This window comes from Dendrobates tinctorius, unplaced genomic scaffold, assembly GCF_039654945.1.
Source record: "Dendrobates tinctorius isolate UK_male_01 unplaced genomic scaffold, ASM3965494v1 ptg000020l, whole genome shotgun sequence".
NCBI classification, from domain to species: domain Eukaryota; kingdom Metazoa; phylum Chordata; class Amphibia; order Anura; family Dendrobatidae; genus Dendrobates; species Dendrobates tinctorius.
In genome coordinates this window covers 39,002,219-39,025,738 of record NW_027361688.1, presented here as the reverse complement: position 1 = coordinate 39,025,738, position 23,520 = coordinate 39,002,219, and the positions used below count along the sequence as shown (strand labels likewise).

At 46.5% G+C, this 23,520-nt stretch overlaps 1 protein-coding gene across 2 annotated transcripts in view; it reads left to right on the top strand.

The window, feature by feature from the left end:
• Positions 1-23,520, top strand: part of MAML1 (mastermind like transcriptional coactivator 1) — a 90,573-nt gene that overhangs the window by 28,359 nt on the left and 38,694 nt on the right. The window lies entirely within an intron of this gene.

Below are 23,520 nucleotides of genomic sequence, written 5' to 3'. Positions count from 1 at the left end.
CCATGTGGCCTTCAAGGAAGATCTCTTAAGACTCTTTTTTTTTTTTTTTTTTTCGCCCCTTGATAAATTACTTCGGGAATGTAGTAAAAACAAAAAATCCTTTTTTTTCTTAATGAGGAGTCCTCATTATATAACCCTCATCACTGGTGCCGATACCGGATTAGTGGACTCTCGCTGTACAGAAGGTTTGCCGTTGGCAAAAGTTAATGTGCTACAGACAATGCCTGCCTTTGTTAGCTGGGTTACTACAGGTTATCGGAGCTTTGTTGGGCAGGCTCGGGCTGTGCTCGGAGGAGGGTTGTGTAGGACTTGGGGATATGTTCACCCACAACAGATCTGATGCCGAAATTTCTGTTCGGTGTTTGCAGACATGATGTACATGATGCAGAAGCAACCTCGCTCAGAAGTAATTTCTGCTACGAAACCTTCGCATGTGCATACATACCCTTAAGGAAGATGTCAACGATTGACATCCGCCACCTTCATTATTTACACTTGTCATACGGCTCTTTTTTTTTTTTTTTGCTGTCCTCTTCTCTTTAGAAGGAGATGCTGAACAGAACTTATGCCCGAGAAACCGATCTGAAATTGTTCATGCATATCCGATTTTACGCCGCAGATCCTGTTGGTTTGGCCAGTCTCATCTGTGGTCCATCCAACAGGTAGAGATTTAACCCGGCTGGACTTGTTTATATGGCAGCTGCTTATCACCTTTCCATAAAGAAAAACTGTCGTGACGTTTTGACTGACCTGTTTATCAGAAGAGGTGCTGAGAATTGGGCAGGAAGGAGCAGGTTCGTGGGGCTTCAGTCTGTCAGCCACCGGCTATCAGTGTGGTCACTAGATCAGGGTCTTGCAAATAGTTCTGATTCAGCGGCTGTGAAATAACCATCCTATGTCTATGGTTGGGATCTGTGTTTGGCAGGATCTGAAAGATCAGTATAAAGCTGGCCATATACATTAGATGGCTGTGGATCGGACAATCTTTCATACAACCTATATCTCTTCCAACGTCCCTATTCGCAGGAAAACTCAGCCGAGTGGAGCGCTGTTTTCTGGCAGTGGCTCTCAGTTGTGTGGCAGCCGATTATTACCCATACCGGTTTGAAGTCCATCTGCCCAATCTTTCTTCCTCCCAACTTAATCTGTCATGAGGCTGTGAAGAGTTTCCCAATCACCTTGGATGAGTCTTCTGATTCCAGCAAAACTGACACGTTCGGCCGACCTTTATCCAATGTGTTTGGAAGGCCTTTAAGGTCATCCACATTCAAAATAAGGTAACCTCCATCTGCCAATTGTGAAGAGACCGGCTGATCATAGGGTGTATATAGGGGAAAGTAAGAACGTATATGGTGCACAACAACGATCGATCCCTGTGTTCTTACTGGAACAAGACTCCACCATAAGTGTCTGGTAAGGGTTTACTTCACTCTCCTTATTGAAAACACTTGGTTTTTCAGACCAAATAATGAAAAAATATTCAGCACAACCTGCATTGCTCTACTGAACCCACTTTATTATATATTTTAGGAGTCGGTCCATTTTTTTTACCGACTTCACCAAAATGGACACCGACTCCGGTTCCACAGCCATGGTTACCAATGTGCCCCTGGTTAATCAATTCCATTTATGCCTATCCACTCTGCCTATCCACTATATATGTCCATATTTTATCATGCTGATATCAGTTGAAAAAATAAAGTGGATAGAAATCCCGAGGATAGACAGGGTGTCTGCTAACTTATGGTCAACAAAATAATTAAGGTCAAGGCTATGAATTTCACACCAGGTCAGTACTCGGATCCACCACTTTAAACGCGTGTTTATGACTTTAAGGAATGTCCGTGAGTCACTATATAAACAGCCTCTGTGTTCTCTGAATTGGGTTATCCATGTGCATAGAGCAGGGCTTGTCGTGAATCAGCAGGTGCCCGGTGTGATGTAACCCACCTTTGGTGCCCTCCTTGTGCAGCTGGCACCAAATCAGTGCTTGGAGGGGCGGCGCAGTTTTATTTTCTCTAGAAAAATATTTTATAAAAATCTGGATTATCTTGGAACTTTTATTGCCGCTTTTGCTAGATATCAGGCCATTTCTAATATATTAATAGTATAGTTCGTATGTGTAGCCAGATCTGTGGTGACTAAATCTACTTTGCTTTGCTCCATATTTATAGGAAATTGATGCTTATTTTTGAGAGATCCTATTAGTGGCCAAAGGGTACAGTTACATAGGTTGGTAATAGCGCCGCCGACAGCCAAAACCACATGTAGCTTTTGGATTGGTGGTGATTTATGGTTAGTGCTTGGTAAAATGAAACATTTATGGTGTTATGTCTGTAAAATGGTGCTGGAAGGAGGCAAAGCTGGCCGAACATGAGAAGGCCAGAGGAACGTACAAAAAATAGTTCACTCCTGGCTCCCTCATACATGAGGGCTCGACGGGTGAGAGCAGAGATATTCACTGCCTCTCTGGTAGTGACTTGTCTCCCTCTAAGAACGTTGATTGAAGTTCTTACAGCCATATCCCTCTCCCTTTCAGCATCATCTGTTAGGGGAGAGTTGGGAGACCCCTATAAACATTAGCAAGCCGGCCAGGTCTGCCAAAATCGGTGGGGTTGACCCACTGTCCCCTAATGTACATTTCGGTTCCTAGTAGGCCTAAATAAATAAATCTGTGTGTGTGTGTGTGTGTGTATATAATATATTTTTTTTTTTATTATTTTGGCAGGACCAAACAAACATTAGTTTTGCCTAAGCATGTGTACAGCAGGGAGTAGGGACTGTGGAGATGATGGGTGGAGACTGTAGGTAAGATGTGGCACAAGGTGGGTGGCCAAAGAAGTCCATGGCATATCATGGCTGTCTTTCTCGCAGCCTATGGCACGTGCTCACATACTTCGCTGCTCACTCCACCGCGCTCACTTTTCCACCCAGCAGAATACAAGAATACATGTTTTCTCTTCCTCCTATATGAAGCTGAAATCCGGGAAGAGATGAAATGGTCTCCTGAAGTGAGTGTCACACACTGCTGCGTGTTTGGTGCAATGAAGTAGAAAGTGGGTCTCATCCTCCAGGGCCTCCAGGTCACAGTTGAGGCACAGTCTGTCTTCCCTGTGCTTGTAGCTCTGTCTGTTCCGGCCGACCTCGTTAGCCAGATTGTGGGCACTGTCTCTCCCGGCTCAGGATCTGGTGGTCTCTGGGGTCTGAGAGTTTCTCCAGATATGGAGCTAGTGTGTAGTCATTCTGTAGACTCTGGTACATGGTCAGTTTCTTTGAACTGCTGATCTTGTTCTTCCAGTTACTGACGTTCCTCTCCTGCCACTCATCTACCATCTTCGTGATTCTGGCTTTTGTCAGGTTGTTTTGGTTGACAGTTCAGTCAGGTTGGGTTTGGGGTCCTGGTTTGTGGGGACCACCTATATGTAGCATGGCTTTATATTGATAGGAGCTTGGGTTGCTATTCTGTAGGTGAGCTTGGAAGGACAGCGCCCTCTTCAGGACTGCTAGATGCAGTGGGAATCTGCCCAGCTCTGCCCTACAGGCACTGTTGGTGGTGCGCCGATGGACCTGGAGAAGGTGTTTACAGAATTCCAGGTGGAATATTTCTGTTGGCCTGGAATCCCCCTTTGACCAGTCTGGGTATGTGTGAGACTTCACTGCCATACATGAGGACTGGGGTGATTATGGTATCAAAGATTTTTAGCCAGACCCTTCATATGGTAGAATTTCCTTCTGATGGCATAGGTTTTGCAGGCGTTGTCCTTCAGGATCCTATGGCTTGTTTGAAGCTCACTGACTGGTGAATTTCCAGGCACAGGTAGGTGTATTTGTCCATTTCATTAAGAACGCAGTTGTTTAGCACAAATGGAGGATTCTGGTTCTTTCTCCTCTGTAACACCATAATGTTGGTTTTCTTTGTGTTGATTGGTAGTACCCATGTGGAGCTGAATTTCTCCCAAGATTTTCAGGTTCTCTTGGAGACCTTTCTCAGGTGGTGTCAGCACCACTAGGTCAATCTGCATACAGCAAAAATTACACCTGGGCATCATGGAGTGAGACCTGGTGCCGTGGAAGATTCCAGAACGGTGGCCAGCTCATTAATGTAAATATTGAAGAGCGTTGGACTTTGGGTTCAGCCCTGTCTGACTCTGTGGCTCTGCTGGAAATTTATATTAATTTTTGCTAGAGCTGTATAATATAAAGAGACCACTGCAAAATGTTCAGTTTGTCTGATTTTTCTCTTTATAGGCATATTTTTGAGTAAAATGTAAATCCCTCTTTTATTCTATAAACTACTGACAACATGTCTCCGAATTTCCAAGCACTAAATTTTGTACTTTTCAGAAAATGATAAATGGTCAAAATAACAAAAAAAAAATGCAGTGCTTGCAGACCTCAAATAATGCAAGGAAAACAAGTTCATAATCATTTAGAAACAACAATACTAATGTTTTAACTCTTCCTGAGTTCAGAAATCAATATTTTGTGGAATAACCATGATTTTTAATCACAGCTTTCATGCGTCTTGGCATGCTTTCCACCAGTCTCTCACTCTGCATTTGGGTGACCTTATACCACTCCTGGTACAAAAATGTAAGCAGTTCTTCTTTGTTTTGATGGCTTGTGACTATCCATCTTCCTCTTGATTACATTCCAGAGGTTTTCAATGGGGTTCAGGTCTGGAGACTGGTCTGGCCATGACAGGGATTTGATGTGGTGGCCCTTCATCCACACATTGATTGACCTAGCTGTGTGGCATGGTGCATTGTCCTGCTGGAAAAACCAGTCCTCAATGTTGGGGAACATTGCCTGAGCAGAAGGAATCAACTGTTTTTTTCAGGATAACCTTGTATGATGGTTGATTCATACATCCTTCGCAAAGATTAACCTGCCCATTTCCAGCCTTGCTGAAGCATCCCCAGATCTTCACCGATCCTCCACCAAATTTCACAGTGGGTGCAAGACACTTTGGCTTGTACGTCTCTCCGGGTCTCCGTCTGACCATTAGACCAAGTGTTGGGCAAAGCTGAAAATTAGACTCATCAAAGATGATTACCTTACTCCAGTCCTCTATGGTCCAATCCTTATGGTTTTTCGCAAACTTCAGCCTCGCTCTCCTTTGCTTCTCATTGATGAAAGGCTTTTTTCTAGCTTTACATGACTTGATCCTGCCTCTAGGAGCCTGTTACAAACTGTTCTTCCCGTGCCCTTCACCCCAGCTGCCATTTGCCATTCCTTTTGTAGGTCACTTGATGTCATCCTGTGGTTACTGAGTGACCTTCGAATAAGATTATGGTCATCCCGGTCAGTGGAGAGTCGTTTTCGCCCTCTCCTGGTCAGTAGCTTTGTTTTCCCCAATGTCTGCTGCTTGACCTTGTTGTAATGGACTGCCGTCTTAGAAATTTTAAGGAAGGAGGCACCATGACGCTCACTGTATCCCTCTGCAAGTAAAGCCAGAATTAAGCCCTTCTTTTCCTCACTGAAGACTTTTTTTTTCTTTTCAACTCCTTTGGCATGGTTAAGTTTTTTTTTCATTCCTATTACTTTTGGGATATTACTAGCACTTGTTTTGCCATCCAGCTTGTCCTTTTGCAAGAGGATTGTGCACACCACAGGAGGGTTTTTTATACTTTCCTTCGATTATATAAGATTTGGTTCAGGTGATCACCTAATCAGAAGCACATTAAGTAGAATGAGGTGTCCTCTGGTTGGAATTCAGCTGACACTGGAATGGAATGGCTGTCAGACATGTAGAGAAGCTGATTTTTATAAAACTGTGCAGTGGTCTCTTAATTTTTGCCAGAGCTGTATATATTATGTATGTTGGACCATTTAGAATCAATTACTTTGTACTATTTCTATGAAAATCCATGTTTGCAGTGTTGTGTTAGTAGTAATTGTGATTTGCAAATGTTCCTTCACTGCTTTCTGTAGAATACATTAGTATTGATGAAACCATGTGAAATCTGTCCAGTGAAGACAGTGTGAATTCGGCCTATATGGTGGCACCTTGTATCCCGACTTGAGAAAGCTGTTTATTCCAAGCAAGTGAGAGCTAATTATAGTCGCTAATTAGATCTGTTAGTTGACGGTTTAAATCCATTTATACTGATAATTTTGCTTGCAGGAAGCCGGCAAACTAGAGCTTGAGCTTGGGATGGTAGGATTGCTGCCCTCTCCTCTGTGATGGTGCAAACATGATAGTGCGGACCCCCCACCACCTATCCTCCTACAAGGCCAGAGGGCCACACTCTACATGATTAGCACTTCATTAGAGGGGTGTAGTCACTCATTATCATCCTGGCCTTTTCTAATGACAGGCCATGATATATTTCTTCTCCGCAGGAGGCCTATCTGGTATATTGGTGGACTTACACGTGAATAGATTGATTTATTTGCCTCTCCTGTGTAAGCTCCTCAAATATTAGATAATACTTTAATTTTTAAAGGGCGATATTAAGACTCGGATCGGCCATCAGTATTAAATCTGTGGGGTCCGACCATCAGCAACCGCTTTGGTCAGCTGTTTCGAGCCTGCGGCACACAGATCGTCACTGTGTGTAAGCCAAGCATTGTAATCTAAAGAAATAAAACAAGCGTTCGTCACTGATCACATTTTATGAGACTTTATAGTTTGTCGGCAGCACGCCCTTTTCACACAAGTCGATAAATTGCCCACCGATAGCGCCGACAACTTATCGCCACTCAACTCTTCTGTTACAGTGATCATACCTCAAACAAGTTCAGGAAGCATATAGCCATAAAATACACAAAGCTTTATTTTGATTGATACAAAAAGACAATTATAAAAAGGGAGATAGATAGCCAATTAAAAACCACAATTACATATGTCTCAAACGAGTGTCTAGAGCTGCATCAAGGGATACATGTACATCAAAGAGAAATCACAGTATAATATACTTAGTGTGAAAAATAAGTAAAAAGTATCATGATGTTAACATGTATAGAATTAAGGCTGCATAGGAGAACCACTAAAGATATGTCATAAAATACATATGTGAGCTCTCTGCCGAATATACAATTATAATACTAGATCTCATCTATGCACATAAATAATGTAGTAATAAATGTAATCAGAGAGCACACAATGTAGTATAGACAATGATGCCATGTGAAAAAATAACCAACATAACCAAAAATATATATAGGCCTTAATATCATATAGTCAGATGACTGTCAAAAGATATATAACATTCTGTAGAAAAATGGAATGAAAGTTACTAAAGATGATTAACACCGAGTTACCAGCATAGATAGCTGGAAAAGACTGGCTCATAGGCTTCCTCCATAGTCTAGTCCCATCCCCTGAATATACCTATACCTACTCACCCCCCCCCCCCAGGACGAAGCTAAGGCGAAACGCGCGTCGGGGACTTCAGTATCACAAGGTCATATACCTATTACTATGCTATTTCTTAGAGGATAGTTGCATTACATTCAGGGGATGGGACTAGACTATGGAGGAAGCCTATGAGCCAATCTTTTCCAGCTATCTATGCTGGTGACTCGATGTTAATCATCTTTAGTAACTTTCATTCCATTTTTCTACATAATGTTATATCTTTTGACAGTCATCTGACTATATGATATTAAGGCCTATATATATTTTTGGTATGTTGGTTATTTTTTCACATGGCATTATTGTCTATACTACATTGTGTGCTCTCTGATTACATTTATTACTACATTATTTATGTGCATAGATGAGATCTAGTATTATAAGTGTATATTCGGCATAGAGCTCACATATGTATTTTATGACATATCTTTAGTGGTTCTCCTATGCAGCCTTAATTCTATACATGTTAACATCATGATACTTTTTACTTATTTTTCACACTAAGTATATTATACTGTGATTTCTCTTTGATGTACATGTATCCCTTGATGCAGCTCTAGACACTCGTTTGAGACCTATGTAATTGTGGTATTTAATTGGCTATCCATCTCCCTTTTTATAATTGTCTTTGTCTTTTTGTATCAATCAAAATAAAGCTTTGTGTATTTTATGGCTATATGCTTCCTGAACTTGTTTGAGATATATATACCTTTTGGGGAGCGCCATTTTTTGTAGGCCAAAATTTGTTGAGTTATATTTGTTACAGTGATCAGTTGGGGGGTCGATGGCACAATTGTTTGTTCCCCATTCCTATAATACATTGTAGGGTATTGTCGCCAGCACATTCCCTTTTTACACAATGTGCTGTCGAGCAATGATAAATAAAAGCTGTGGGGAAACAACGTACAAGCGTTTGATCTCGCCTGCCATGATCAGGAACGAGTGTTTGCACGGTTATCGCCCCGTGTTAAAGGCTCTTGTAAATGGATGTGGCCCCCAAAAATAATGTAAAGGGTCTTATGCGGTCAGTCGTTTGGTGTAAAATGAGCGCCGGCTGACTTTCTATACTATTAACAGAGGCCTCTGGATAAAGGCCCTTTCTCCTCTGTTGGGGTCTAATAACGTAGTTGGCGATGCTTTTGATCCGTGTCGCACTTTGGCACATTGTCCCAGCTGCGGTGGCAGGTTTGGCCTTTGTTTGAGTCTTAGCAGTTAAGAGAGGGCACTTGTATATTGAAATTCTAGTCACCAGGCAGACCGAGGCATACAATGCTGGCACTTTGGTCTGTGGCAGAGGTCCAGAACTACTGTATAAGTAGTTACCGGTGTCATTACTGGAGGCCCCGCAGGCTGCACAGTGTCTGGGGTTCACCCTACATCTCTGGGGTGCTGCTGCTAGATATGAATAGAGTTGGCGCCGGTAGTCCGCTGTGAATGCGGTGGGACCGGCTATGCTGCCAGATGGTCAAGTCTGAGCAACGCTGGGGTTATCCAGAGCTACAGAAGTCTGAACCTAAAGGCTATGTACTGTGCTAGGAGGAGGTAGTGACGGCCATGACCTTAGGTGGAATCAGGTTTAGGATTCTGCTGTGCGCATTGCTATTTATTGTATTGTAGTGTTTTACTTTTTATATTTGTGGACACTTATTTTACCTTTTTAACAACCTTCTCAAAAAGAACAGTTATAAAGTTCAAGGCAAAGAAACCTGGCACCGTTTTATCAGTAGCTACGCCCTCCCCGAGCTTGCCAGGAAACAGATCTTCAATTAAGCTCTGTTCCAGATTGGCCGGCAGCGCGAGTGCAGCGCCACAGTGCGTGACAAGGCGGCGCGCGGCGGCAGACGTCACCGGGAGAGGATCAGCCTGGCAGGCCTACGTAGGGTCGCAGGCCTGCACACTGGCATGTTGCCTTTGGAGGTCGGCAATAAGAAATCCCTCAACTTAAGAGGAGCAGGCGGAGAGGGTGTGATTGTCATCCATGTCACATCATGAGCTTGTCTTCTCCACGGTCGTTGCACCGACACCGCTGATTGCGCTCAATACCGTTGTCATTTGTGGGCTTAGCTGCTCTCCATGTTTCCATGAGATCGTTTCCTCATTATTCGTTACCAATCAGTCTTTTTTTTCTTAGTATTCCTGCACTCTCGCACAATAGAAGCCAAGCATTTCTTGGAGGCGAGGGTGCAGAGTTTGCTGTAACCTGATCCAGACGTCCACTGCAAATGCCCCGAGGACACCTGTTGAGCAACAGGACTTTTCCCTTGAGAGGTGCGTTTTTTTTTTTTTAAGGCAGGACATTTTGGAGGAAATTGTGTAGAGTAACACTGAATTGTGTTCTGCTGGATGCTTGGGTATATGGAGTGAAATGAAAGCTGGTTAGAAAGAACCTTCCAGTGTGTTTGATCTATACTAGACTTGGAAAAACTACCCCATTGCATGATGCCTCCTCCAAAACATCTTTACTAGTCGGTGCCGTCAGACCGCTAATCCCAAACTCCTCCATCAGACGGCAGATATGTGTGTGCTCCGTCACTGCACAGAACGTGTTTCTATCGGTCCAGAGTCCAATGGTGACTGCGTTTCACCACTACATCTGGTGCTTCACATTGCGCTTGGTGATATAAGGCTGCATACATCTGCTTGGCCTTTGACACCCATGCACTGAAGCTCCGTTTTTGTGCTATTCATAACTACAGAGTCCAAGCCTGCACAGGTATGCATGATACCATCTCAATTATAATCTCCAGGTGAGAGTCTTATAGCAGCACATGGTATCTAGTATTGGGGTGGTCCATAACACATTGGTTTTGCTTTCTTTCCCCCTTTTTCTTTGAACAAGTTAAATCTGAATAACTGCACATAGTCCCTCTGCTCCTGGTAGGATTTATCAGCTGTGTGAACAGCGTTGTATCTGTCCATCTACGTCAGACGCCTGTATACGATGCATATGTAGCTGGACCATATAGTGTGTTTTCTGTTGCCTCGACCTTTTCCAGGAGAGTAAATGGAATGTTCCTTGTAGGATTGAGCAAAGCAGAGTCTTTGCCTCTAGCTCGCAGTGTACATGTGCCATCGTCACGTTTCCATGATGTAAACAACGAAACTTTCTGTTGATTGACCGGAAAGCGATGAAGAATTGAAATATGATACCGAAATCTCCCTTTAGACCTCCCTCGCACACCAGGTCGTAGTTGTGAAAATGGCCAATGTTTCCCATAGCAACTAACCAAAGCTCGGCCATAGCAACCAATCACAGCTCTGCGTTCATTTAAAAAAAACAAAACGGCTCTGGGAAGTATCAAAGTTCTGTTGCCATGGCAGCAAAGACAGTTACTGTGAGTTTTCATAAATGAGGCCCTTTGTTCTGTGTTTGCCTTGCTTCTCTAGTATTACTTTACAAGTGATGAGCGAGTGTGCTCGGATAAGGTGTTTTGAGTGTGATGTCCAAACCGAGTATTTCGGCGTGCTCACAAAAAAATGCTCCAGTCTCCGCGGCTGTTGGACACATGCAGGGATTGACTGTTTGTTAGGCAATCCATGCATGTGTTTCGGCTGTTGAACAGCCACGAGACACGCAGCTGAGGTGACTCGAGCATTTTTTCGAGCAAGCCGAAAATACTCAAGACAAGAGCGTGCTCGGATAACATAATGTTCGAGCACGCTCGCTCATCACTATATTTGTTGTGTGTTTTTTGTTTGTTTTGAAACCTATGAAACAATGCCAGAAATATGCAAAAATACTCGGCAGGTATTTAAGCGACCACGAACAAAAAATGCAATGCACTTTTCAATATCTACTATGAGCTTTGAAGTAATATCTTCAGCAGAAAAATCTGTTTAAAATAGCAGTATGAGTGTTGTGTGAATGCAGCGTAAGGCCTTATTCAGACCACCATGATTTTACTGCCTCTTAAGCAGGGCTGTGGAGTCGGAGTCGGAGTCGTGGAGTCGGAGTCGGTGCTCATTTTGGTGGAGTCGGAGTTGGAGTCGGTATAAAATGGACCGACTCCGACTCCTAAAATATATAATAAATTGGGTACAGTAATTCAATGCAGGATGTGCTGAATATTGTTTCATAGGAGTTTGGGAAAGTTATGAAATGTCCTATAAATGGCTGTTCTATTCCTGATCTAAGGCTACATTCACACACAGCGTTTTTCCTGTGTTTTTTGAGGATACGTTTTTCAGCTGCAAAAGCTGATCATCTTTTTAAAAAAACTGCATCACCTGAAAGGTTTTTGAGCTCATAGATAATGTTTTCAATAGCAAAATCAGATTAGAAATCTGCTCTATCTATATATCCATTTATCCATATCTGTCTATCCATATCGTATCTGTACCAAAAAGAATGAAAATCGGGTAGTACACCAATATATATTCTGTTCTGTCTAAATATCTTGATTATTGGATCATAAAAATGATTAAATGTCTGAGGTTCACATTGTACTACAATAAATTTTTCACTTAAATATAAGCAATATGTGTCGGAGTCGTGGAGTCGGAGTTGGAGTCGGTGTAAGGGAAATTGAGGAGTCGGAGTCGCAGGTTTGGCTTACCGACTCCACAGCCCTGCTCTTAAGGCCCCGTCTCGCATAACGAGATCGTTAGCAAGATCGCTGATGTCATCGATTTTGTGACGCAACAGGGATCTCGCCATGTGTGACACATAGCGGCGACCGGGCCCCTGCTGCGATGTCGCTGATCGTGCTCGAATGTCCTGGGCCATTTTTTCGTCGCCGGCGTCCCGCTAGTCAGCATGCATCGCTGTGTTTGACGCCAACGAGCAACGTCGTTGGCGACTCAGGGACGTAGGTGGGAGTCATCAGAATAGCTGCTGTGTGACAAGGTCCCAACGACTGTCGAGGTTGTTATATGGATCCAGTGTCAGACTGAAGAACATTGGGCCCACCGGAGGATTTGATTCTGAGGGCCCACCTTTCTCCCCCAATGAAGAGCCCCATAACAACTGCAAAGTTTGCACAATGAACTCTCCTAAAGGAGAAGCTAGGGCCCACCGGAGGATTCTCCGGTTCTCTAGTGGGCCAGTCCAGCCCTGTGGATCGCTGGATCGTTGCTGCATCGTTGAAGAGATTTGCCTGTTTGACAGCTCACTAGCGACCATGTAGCGACGCACCAGCGATCCTTACCAGGTCGTATCGTTGTCGGGATCGCTGGTGCGTCGCTTAGTGTAACGGTACCCTTAGCATCTGTGTTATGGCCCCAAGTCTTGAACCTATCACTGATTTCATAATCTTTACTAGCTTTGTCTTAATGACCATATAAGTATGAGACGGTCATTTGAGCCCACCGATATCAGCGGGCTTGGTGTGTATGGGCTCCCCATCCCCAACTTTCTTTTTAATCTTGTTCTGGCGTCATTCAAACGTCAGTATTTGGTCCATATTTTGCATGCCAAGACCAGGAACAAAAAAAACTGTAATTGAAAGTGTATGAGACAATCCTGGTTTTGGCATTTAAATACTGATCAAAAATACTGATGTGTGAATAAGGCGAGGGAGATAAGCCTCTGCCAGAGATGTCTGGCAGCAGCTCTCTCCGGCTGAATTTTTATTCATCGGACAGCCATTTAATGGGTGGGGGGGGCTTTAGTAGGGAACTCTGTTGGGACTTATAGGCAGAACCTGCAGCTTTAGGTGGATTGGCCTCTCGTCTAATGTGTATGGGGGGTCTACTGAATATTATCTGAGACGTTCTCTCTAGGACCTTAGGATTGGGTGGTTGGAATTCAGTCTTCCCATTCCTTTGTTTAGTAGAGAAATAATCTGGCAATGGCTTTTAAAGAAACCACTGGAATTGGTCAAACCCAGTGTTCCTGTGTATGGGGGGGGGGGAGTTTTGATATCTCATATTGTTGTATATCTCACGTCTGTCCTGAGTAACAGAACAAAAGCTGAAGCTCCACTAACAGAACTTGCACTCTAAATGCACGTTGTGTCCCTTTTTGGCTTTGGATTCTGCAACCTATTGCTGTAAGGAAACTACTAACCAGAAAACCCCCTAATATAATTGGGTGGATTCACCCAGGGTTGATTTTTTTTTTTTTTTATCGTGAGAATTGTTCATTTTGTGTCCGTGTTGCCCTCTTTAGGCATCAAACTTATCAAAATGTTGCCCAGTGTTCTATATATCGAGGGCATCTCTACATATCGGTAGAGTGAGAGGTGCGTCTTTTTAAAAGCGCAATTTGTAATACTGGCTTAATCCTTATTTGTATCGCTAGCCACAGCACTTTCCTGTCCGCTTTTTAAGACTAACGAGAGCAATGGAAAAATAGCAAAAACAGTGTCACGTAATTTGCAACTTTGGGTATGTATCTTTTACACACCGGCGTATCCGCAATGTATTAAGATTCTTTACGAAAACTTCGGCAGTAGCGTCCATGAAGCTTCTTTTTGTTTGTTTTTCTCCTTCGTCTCATTGGGGGACACAGAGACTGTGGGTGTGTGCTTCTGCCGTCTGGAGGCCGACACTAAGTGTACAAAAAAAGAGTTAGCTCCTCCTCCGCCGCATACACCCTCGCCCCTAGGCCGGGCGTAACTCACTCAGTTTTTGCTTAGTGTCTGATGGAGGCACACGCAGTCTGGAATTCCAGACTAGATTTTTTTTTTTTTTTTTTTTTTTTTTTTTTTTTTTTTAACCAAAGAGGGGCAACGCGTCCTGATTAGAGGACTCGGTTTCCCCACAACTTCATCAGGAGCACGTGTGAGCAGAACCAGGGGTCAGACTCCGCGTTGCTACTCTCCTACAACAGCAGTGTATGGAGGACCCGTCCACCCCTTGGTAGTGAGTCCAGGGGGTTGAATCGGAGGCGCAGGTGAGAGCGTACAGGGGGAAGAGGCCGCGGGTAAGACCGACAGAGCCTCCCCCCTCCCCCCTCCCCCCTCCCGCGGGCGGATGGCCCTGCTCACCTGTTTGGTATATGGGGGATCCGCTCCTGGAGCGCACCGCAAGTTGGCGCTGGTGGTGCGGTAGCCAGGGCGTTGCACCCGGGCTCCGCACGCCGCGTGTATCGCGGCCGGAAGCCCGCCGGCGGCCGCGGCCCCACTGCAGAGCGCGAGTATCGCGCGAGGCGCGCGCCGACTTCCGGTGGTAGCCGGAAGTCCCGCCCGCTGACTTCCGGTGGTAGCCGGAAGTCCCGCCCGCTGACGCGGCGGTGACAGCGGCGATGGTGGAGACGCGCGATATAGGGCAGGAGGTCAGAGGCGCAGATCCCGGAGAGACTTCCGCCCTAACACATTGCATCCACGCAAGGACAGCCCGGTGGGTGAGTGTAACTCCGTTTGGAGAACCACGCTGCTTGTCAGGGAAGAGGTTACCCTCCTCCTCCTTCTACTCTGCCTTCAGCCTGTGCAAGTATGTCTGCAAAGGGGAAGCTCTGTACAGGAAAAGCTCACTCTTTCCTTTACGCGGTTTGCGTGTCCTGTGGGGTCAGGCTGCCAAAGGCACAGGCGGGTAAATATTGTGAAGCCTGTGAGTCGGAGCGCGCCCAGGAGCCCCCCACTGTTTCTGAACCAAGGGGTCAGGACCCCCCGGAATGGGCGGTGTCCTTATCGCAGTCTATGCTGTCCCTTACGAGGGCAATTGAATCCCTTCAGGGCCCAGGCGGGAGCAGGGAGGGGGGTCTGCCAGCGGAAGAGAGCTCGTCCTCGTCTCAGGACCCTCCAACCATTAGAGGTCGCTCCAGTACCAGGCAAGCTCATATAAAGAGGGTTCGTTCCCCGTCGGCCGGACCCTCCGGGGCTTCGGCGGCGGGTATTAGGGCATCCCGTTCCCCGTCACTGAGCTCTGGGAGCGATCAGGATGAAGGAGAAGAGGAAGGAGCCTGGAATCTAGAAAGTCTGGGGTTCCAGGATTCGGTGGACAGTCTCATTGAGGCAGTCAACCAGACATTAGAGATCGAGGACGATGTGCCCACAGCCTCAGGTCACAAGGTCTCTTTTAAGAAATCCAGGCGACCACATAGAAGATTTGCCACGCATCCGGAGTTTGAGGAGCTAGTCCAGAAACATAGAGATCACCCGGATAAGCGCTTTGCAATGCAAAAAGCGCTACAGGCAAAGTATCCGTTTCCTCCTGAGCTCCATAAGGCTTGGGTAGAGTCGCCAGTAGTGGACCCTCCCGTGTCACGTTTAGCATCTAGGTCGCTATTGTCAATACCCAGTGTTTCCTCTATTAAGGACCCAACTGATCGCCTCTTGGACGGGCTTGCCCGCTCGGTATATGAGGCAGCAGGGTCGGCTCTGGCCCCCTCCTTTGCGGCGACTTGGGTGGCTAAAGCCATGGTTTCGTGGGGGGAAGCTCTGTATAAGGCCCTCCAGGACAGGGATCTGCCCGCGGAGGTCTTAGAGGTGGCAAATCAGATGTCAGGGGCAAGTGATTATCTTGTCAGCGCCTCACTGGACGCGGCTGAGTGTTCGGCGGTGGCAGCGGCGAATGCGATCGCCATTAGGCGTGCATTATGGCTGAGGCTGTGGAAAGCGGATTCTATCTCTAAAAAATCCTTGACCTCATTGCCTTTTCAGGGCAATCGATTGTTCGGTGAGAAGCTGGATAGGCTTATCTCAGAAGCCACTGGGGGAAAGAGTAGTTTCCTTCCGCAGCAGAGAAGTTGCCCGGCATTCAGGCAAACGCAAAGGCGTTTTCGACCCTTTCGTAGCCCCTGGGGGGGGACTCCGGCCAGGACATACTCCTCCGCAAACGATGGCCAGAGTAGGGAAAAACAAGTCTCTTACAGGGCCAATCCGCTGGGTAGAGGCCGAGGCCATTTACCCAGAGCGAAGGGGGCCAAGCCCCAAAAGCCTCCAGCTAAATGACTGGAGGCGCTCCGTACCTACGGACGACAGGGTGGGCGGACGCCTACTAAGGTTCAGCCACGTTTGGGTCGCAGTGACACGCGACACTTGGGTGGCAGAACTTGTATCGTCCGGGTACAAGATAGAGTTTGTCGGACGGCCACCACAGCGATTCTTCCGTTCACGACTTTCCAAGACAGATTCGCAGGCGGAGAGTTTGTTACAGGCTGTAACGACGCTAGAGCACAAAGGAGTTATCGCCCCAGTGCCGCAGGGCGAAGAGTCGCAGGGGTTTTACTCCAATCTTTTTTCGGTCCTCAAAAAGGACGGGACTGTGAGGCCGGTTCTGGATCTAAAGATCCTAAACAGATTCATCAGGGTCAGGCGATTCCGGATGGAATCCCTCCGCTCGGTCATTGCAGCCATGGATCCAGGGGAATTCCTGGCCTCAATCGATGTGCAGGATGCATATCTGCATATTCCGATATTCCCCCCACACCAGAGGTTCCTGCGATTTGCGATCGGAGGACGCCACTTCCAATTCGTGGCTCTGCCCTTTGGTCTGGCCACTGCCCCCAGAGTCTTTACAAAGATAATGGCGGTGGTTATGGCCATCCTGCATGCTCGGGGCATAACGGTACTACCTTACCTGGACGACCTTTTGGTAAAGGGGCCGTCGTTTCAGGAGTGCCAGGACAATGTCAATATTACTCTGGATACCCTGGCCCGTCTGGGCTGGCTGATCAATTGGAGCAAGTCGTCCTTGATTCCAGCCCAAAAAATCGTGTTCCTGGGCATGATTTTCGACACCTCCCGGGGGCTGGTGATCCTCCCTCAGGACAAGGCGCAAAAAATCAAGCAAGGGATACGGAACCTTCTACAGCCGGGCTCCAGATCCATCCGGTATGGCATGAGTGTGTTGGGAAGAATGGTGGCGACGATAGAAGCAATCCCGTTTGCCCAGTTCCATCTCCGTCCGCTTCAGCATGCGCTCTTGACAGCTTGGGACCGGAGGCTGCTGTCTCTCAGTCATCGGTGCAAATTGTCTCCGCTAGTACGGAGTTCACTCCGGTGGTGGACTCGCGACTCGTCTCTGGTCCAGGGGAAGCCTTTTCCCCCGGAACAATGGTTGGTGGTGACGACCGATGCAAGCCTGCAGGGTTGGGGAGCAGTTTTCCAGAGTCACATAGCCCAGGGGCGATGGTCGGTTCAGGAGTTAATTCTCCCGATCAACATTCTGGAGATACGGGCAATACGATTGGCCCTGCGACATTTCCAGTGTTTCCTGAGACACCGGCCGGTGCGCATCCAGACGGACAATGCTACAGCAGTAGCATATGTCAACCATCAGGGGGGCACACGCAGCCAGGCAGCCATGCGCGAGGTCGGACTGGTACTACGTTGGGCGGAGAAGAACCGCGTGGTAATTTCAGCGGTGCACATTCCAGGAGTCGAAAACTGGGCGGCAGATTTTCTCAGCCGACAGGGGGTTGCGGCAGGGGAATGGTCCCTGCACCCCGAGATTTTTCAGCAGATCTGCCAACGGTGGGGGACACCAGACGTGGACCTTATGGCATCCAGAGAGAATGCCAAGGTACTAAGGTTTGTCGCTCGATCCCTCGATCCGCAGGCAATCGCAGCAGACGCACTGGTGCTCCCGTGGGGCCAGTTTCGTCTCCCGTACTTGTTCCCCCCGCTGCCGCTGCTTCCAAGAGTTATCAGGAAGATAAGGAGAGAGAAGGTTCCAGCAATTCTGCTGGCCCCAGACTGGCCCCGGCGGGCCTGGTACGCGGATCTGGTCCAACTAGTGGTGGACGTACCCTGGCGTCTTCCAGATCGGCCGGACTTACTGTCCCAAGGGCCGATCTGCCATCCGAACTTAGGGGCCCTGTGTTTGACGGCGTGGCCATTGAATCTTGGCTGTTAACACAGGCAGGATTCAGACGCGATGTGGCGGCCACGATGGTGAGTGCCCGAAAACCTTCCTCGGCGAGGGTGTATCATCGGACTTGGGAAGTATTCTTCCGTTGGTGTAGGGATCGTGAAGTGGCTCCTCTGGTTTTTTCGATCCCCAACGTACTGGCTTTTCTACAAGCAGGGCTGGACGCAGGGTTGGCCCCGAGTTCCCTCAGAACGCAAATCTCGGCCCTGTCGGTACTTTTCCAACGAAAAGTCGCTTCCGTCTGGCAGGTTAGGACGTTTATGCAGGGGGTCGCACATTTAGTACCCCCCTATAAGGCGCCGACGGAATCATGGGACCTGAATTTGGTGCTCAGAGCCCTTCAGGAGGCCCCTTTCGAACCATTGCAAGAGGTCTCCTTACCTTACCTGTCCAGAAAGGTCGTTTTTCTAGTAGCCATAACGTCTATTAGGCGGGTTTCGGAATTGGCGGCCTTATCTTGTAAACCACCGTTCCTAACTTTTTATAAGGATAAGGTAGTTTTAAGGCCAGCTCCTCCCTTCTTGCCGAAGGTTGTGTCTGCTTTTCATATCAACGAAGACATCGTCTTACCCTCGTTTTGCCCGGCACCGGTGCACAGGGTAGAGAAGGCTTTGCACACTCTGGATCTGGTAAGAGCTCTTAGGAGGTATGTGGCGAGGACGGCGCCATTCCGCCAGACAGACTCTCTATTCGTGGTTCCAGAGGGACGGCGGAAGGGGCTCGCTGCGTCCAAAGCGACTTTGGCCAGATGGGTTCGCCTGACGGTTCAAGAAGCTTATCAAATCAGTGGCACGCCAGTTCCGGCAGGGATCAAGGCTCACTCGGCACGGGCAGTGGGTGCCTCATGGGCACTACGACACCAGGCTTCAGCGGAGCAGGTATGCAAAGCAGCTACCTGGTCCAGCTTACATACGTTTGCCAAGCATTATAACGTACATACCCAGGCATCCTCGGATGCAAGCCTGGGAAGAAAGATCCTCCAGGCAGCAGTTGCGCACCTCTAATCAGGGGCGCAAATTAGCATGGATTGGGTGAGTTAAGATCCCGCCCAGAGGACTGCTTTAGGACGTCCCACAGTCTCTGTGTCCCCCAATGAGACGAAGGAGAAACATGGATTTTTGTGAGTACTCACCGTAAAATCCTTTTCTCCGAGACGCTCATTGGGGGACACAGCACCCACCCTATCAGCCAGTTGGCTTTTACTTATTTTGAGTTTTACAAATCCTTGTACAAGGTTTAGGGTGGTCCCCTTTTTCAGACATATAGTTTCTTGCCTGAGTTTAAGGCGCGTTCTCCTACTGCTTATGCACTAAACTGAGTTACGCCCGGCCTAGGGGCGAGGGTGTATGCGGCGGAGGAGGAGCTAACTCTTTTTTTGTACACTTAGTGTCGGCCTCCAGACGGCAGAAGCACACACCCACAGTCTCTGTGTCCCCCAATGAGCGTCTCGGAGAAAAGGATTTTACGGTGAGTACTCACAAAAATCCATGTTTTTTCCTGCCAGATTTGCCGTGTGTTTGCGTTTTTATGTGTTAAAGCCACCTAAAGAATAGTTCGGTCACTTTTTTAACCACTTTGCTGCTTTCAAAACCTCAGATTGTAAAAGGAGGCTCAAAAAGTCTGGACATGTTCACAGCAAGTCATTTTTCAATTGGTGAATATATCTTTTTTTTTTTTTTTTTTTTTTTATATTTTTTTTTGTGTTTTTCAAAGTGCTTTTTTAGGCAGGTTTCATAGCAGAACCCACTTGAAAAAGGCATTGTATGCACATACCATATGATGCCAAAAACTGGTGCAAAAGTCTTGATTTTAAGGGGGTTATCCAGGACTATCTTATTTTATTTTTTTACTATGGGCCTAAGAACTAGCAGGTAGAGAGTTGCTAACTACCTGTCTGCCGCCGGCTCAGATCAGTCACAGACTGCTTCTGCTGTCAACTGGGCAGCTTCTTTTCTGCTCTGTTGTTGGGGCATGACTGTCGATGTCATACTGACTGACAGCCAGCTACATGCTGCCTAAGTAATGCTCCATCGACAGAGCAGCACAGAAGATGAAGAGCTGCTGTGTTGACGTGGAGCAGCAGAATCGCTGGCAAGAGTGGTTTGTGGCTGCCCTTAGCCACCATAGGGTAGAACAGGTAGGTAGTTGGCTCCCTGTTGGTTCTTAGGGTCATAGTAAAAAAAAAAAAAAAATCTGGAAAACCCTTTTAAAGAGAAGCGGTCACTGGAAAAAATGCTACTGCAGATATGGGGTTAATCTGCAGGTTAATGGCGTTAACTGGCCCAGGAGCGTCACTTAGAAGATCGCTGCAGGGAGAAAATTAACTTTAGTCCCTCCCCCCCGCAGCATTCTTGTTTGCCAGAAGAGCGTCGCCGGTGCGGTTTCAGTCACTGCTCTAAGTAAGTATGGAGAGCGGCAGCTGTGACGGCACCCCATGTCCTGACGGATACTGGCTCTTAAATAGGGCTGGCTGTCAGTCGGAAGGGGGGGCATGGTTACATCCTCCTCTCTATACTCAGAGCGGTGACAGATCCAGCGCCAGTTCCCCGTGACTGAAACCGGAACGCTGCTGGGGGAATAATTATTTTTATAATTATTATTTATAATTTTTTCCACTAGAATGTGTGAACCAAACCTTGTGTTTCCAGCAGTCGGCTAATAAAGTTTGTTACGTTCTTGCAGGTGATCTTGCCGTTTTCCTGGTTGGCACCGGTTAGTATGTGCTGCCTACCTGGTATCTCTCCTCTGGTTAGTAATGACACCACAGTCTCTTACACCAAGTTTGTGATAAAACATTGGTTGTGTGAGGAAAGTATTTTCCATGCCTGTTGGGCTGCTCAGATCCGGCTAAGAAGATCTTGGCTGTTGTGTTTTATGGTAAAGAAAACAGATCTGACGGTCTCTTCTTGCAAGTGTGTTCAGCGACACCGGCCAGTCTAAAGAATTAAGTAGAGCGAGCCTTCCACTGTATGTTAGCCGAGGCTGCAGGAATGCATTGTTTCGTATTTGCGTGGGTGGGGGAGAAGCAGATTTCGCTGAGCAGAACAATTTGTTTGAAGAGTGAACCATCCTGCTGGTCTCCTGGCCCGCCTACCTCACACAGGGCTGTGAGGGGTTAACGGGCAGTTTTGTGCCCCCCACCTCAAGTAATGTCTAAAAAGCAGTTTCTGCATTGGAGAGGTGCAAGGTATGAGTGTACGGTTACTTTTACTCACAGATTACTTGTAACGTCCATAGTGGGAAGCGGCTAAACCGATGTCCTTTAATCACTTTCCAGCTCTCTGCGAAATCTGCTCTGATCGCTGCCGGCCTTCTGGGGCCGCCGCCACCGTAATGTGACTACATGTGCGCAGACTTGGTGACATTTCACAAATGCCGGACGATTTTGGCAATTCTTGTAGAACCACTTTCATAATCAGGGAATCGTTGTCTTGCTTGCCGAGTTATTTCACTCTTGTCATTCTGCATTTTTAAAAGCACAGATTCCTGTTTTTGTTTTTGTTTTTTTGGAGGGGGCAGGGTCGCAGTCTTGACAACCTAGAGCCGTGTTGGAATAAAACATGGGCATTCCAATTAATCCTTTGTCCCTTTTCACCCTCCTTCCTCGTCAGATGAGAGAGAAAAAAAACCTGAAACAATCTCGCCCCATTTCAGTTTGTACCGATTTTGTGGTGTTCTGCGAGGTCCTGAACCCTTATTGCAGGCGCAGTCTAAGGTGCACACTACCTCGTATTCTGGTCCGCCGGTAACCCATTGGAAATGGCGCTCCATAAACCATAAGTGCCAATGTATTACGGCATCGTTATGTGAGCACCATACTGAATGACTTGTGTATAGGGAAGTTAAGATCTGCCACTTGAGTACGACCAGCTTTTTTTCCTAAAACATTCTAATGTTGACTTTTAGGCCACGTTCCCAGACTGACCACGTTTGGCTCCACCCAAACCTACAGCTTCGTGGACACACATATAAGGCTTAAGCTTGGGCGGGAGACACACCACCACATCGGACATTGCAGACCGTATACAGACAGTATGTGAACTCGGCATAACTGTGTAACCATCACCTGAGCTCCCACCATGCTCACCTTTGTGCTTGGCTATAGACTTATAGAAATGAACTATTGGGTAACTCAAAATCCTCACAAGGGGAGTAACGCAAAAAAATATTCACTATTCAGGGTAAACTTTGTGTTCAATCTTTTTTTTTTTTTTTAATTGTAATTTTAAAGAAATTACAATTTAGCTTTATATTTGCTTTTTGCTTAAAATCTGAGCACCCGCGACTTGAGTACATATATGATCAATATTAGTGATGGGCGAACGTGCCGGGTTAAGGTGTTTTCTGGGCATGCTCATGTGCTAGCCAGGTGTCTTCAGGGTGCTCAAAAAATATGTTCGGGTCCCCGCGGCTGCTCGTCTCGCTGCTGTTGGATAGCCGCATCACATGCAAGGACTGTCTAAAATAACAAGCAATCCCTGCATGTGTTGTGCCTGTCGAAGAACCCCCCCCAGACTTGCAGCCACTGCGACCCGAAGATATTTTTCGAACACTCCAAAAACGTTCGCTCATCATTACTGATCACTTTTGCCCGGTGAGATAATTGTTCAATGGGGGTCTCAAAACCCATATTCCCACAGATTAACATGGCTTCTAAGGGGCTTTAACATATCAAAAGGTTTTTTTTTATAGGATTAGTCACACTTTCCAGCTGGGCTTGCACACTAAAAAAAAAAAAAACTGCGCAACTTGTCTAGGTCTCAATTTTTGCGGTCTGCCTACAAGTTGCATCTTATTTACAGTTTACAACATTAAGTAGTAAGAGAAAAACATTATAGACACGTCGAAGTTGCAGACGACTTCCAGAGAAATTTTTGTTGACATAGACAGACGCAAATTATAGCAGGTTTGGATTTTTATCCACTGTCGCATTATCACTTGTCTTAGCATCACCCTATTCATAATGCTGCCTTGCAATGTGGCTGACGTGCTTTCCGATCTTCATGTTGTACAAACAAAGTATTTTATAGTCTTAGCATTACTTTTGTGATGCAATAAAACACCCTATAATTATTGTACCCCTGATGATACTGAATGTAAAGTAAATGCTTTGTTTTTCAGTAATATTTAATAGAGGGGACAGACACGTATCAATAATATACAGTGAATCTACACTTACGGGTATATTGTGTATCTTGTAGCCCCGTTGCGTAAGCGTCTAGGCGAAACATACGTCGGGGGTTGTGCTGCAGTTGATGGTTTGTATTTACCCTGCTGGCTATTTGGCATCTACATTGGGCGGAACCATATCTGTGTATATTGATCCCATTTTTATAACTTTATATTACTACTTATCCATGTTATTTGTGGATCACTTTGGCGTTGTTTTGCATTTACCTTTTGTG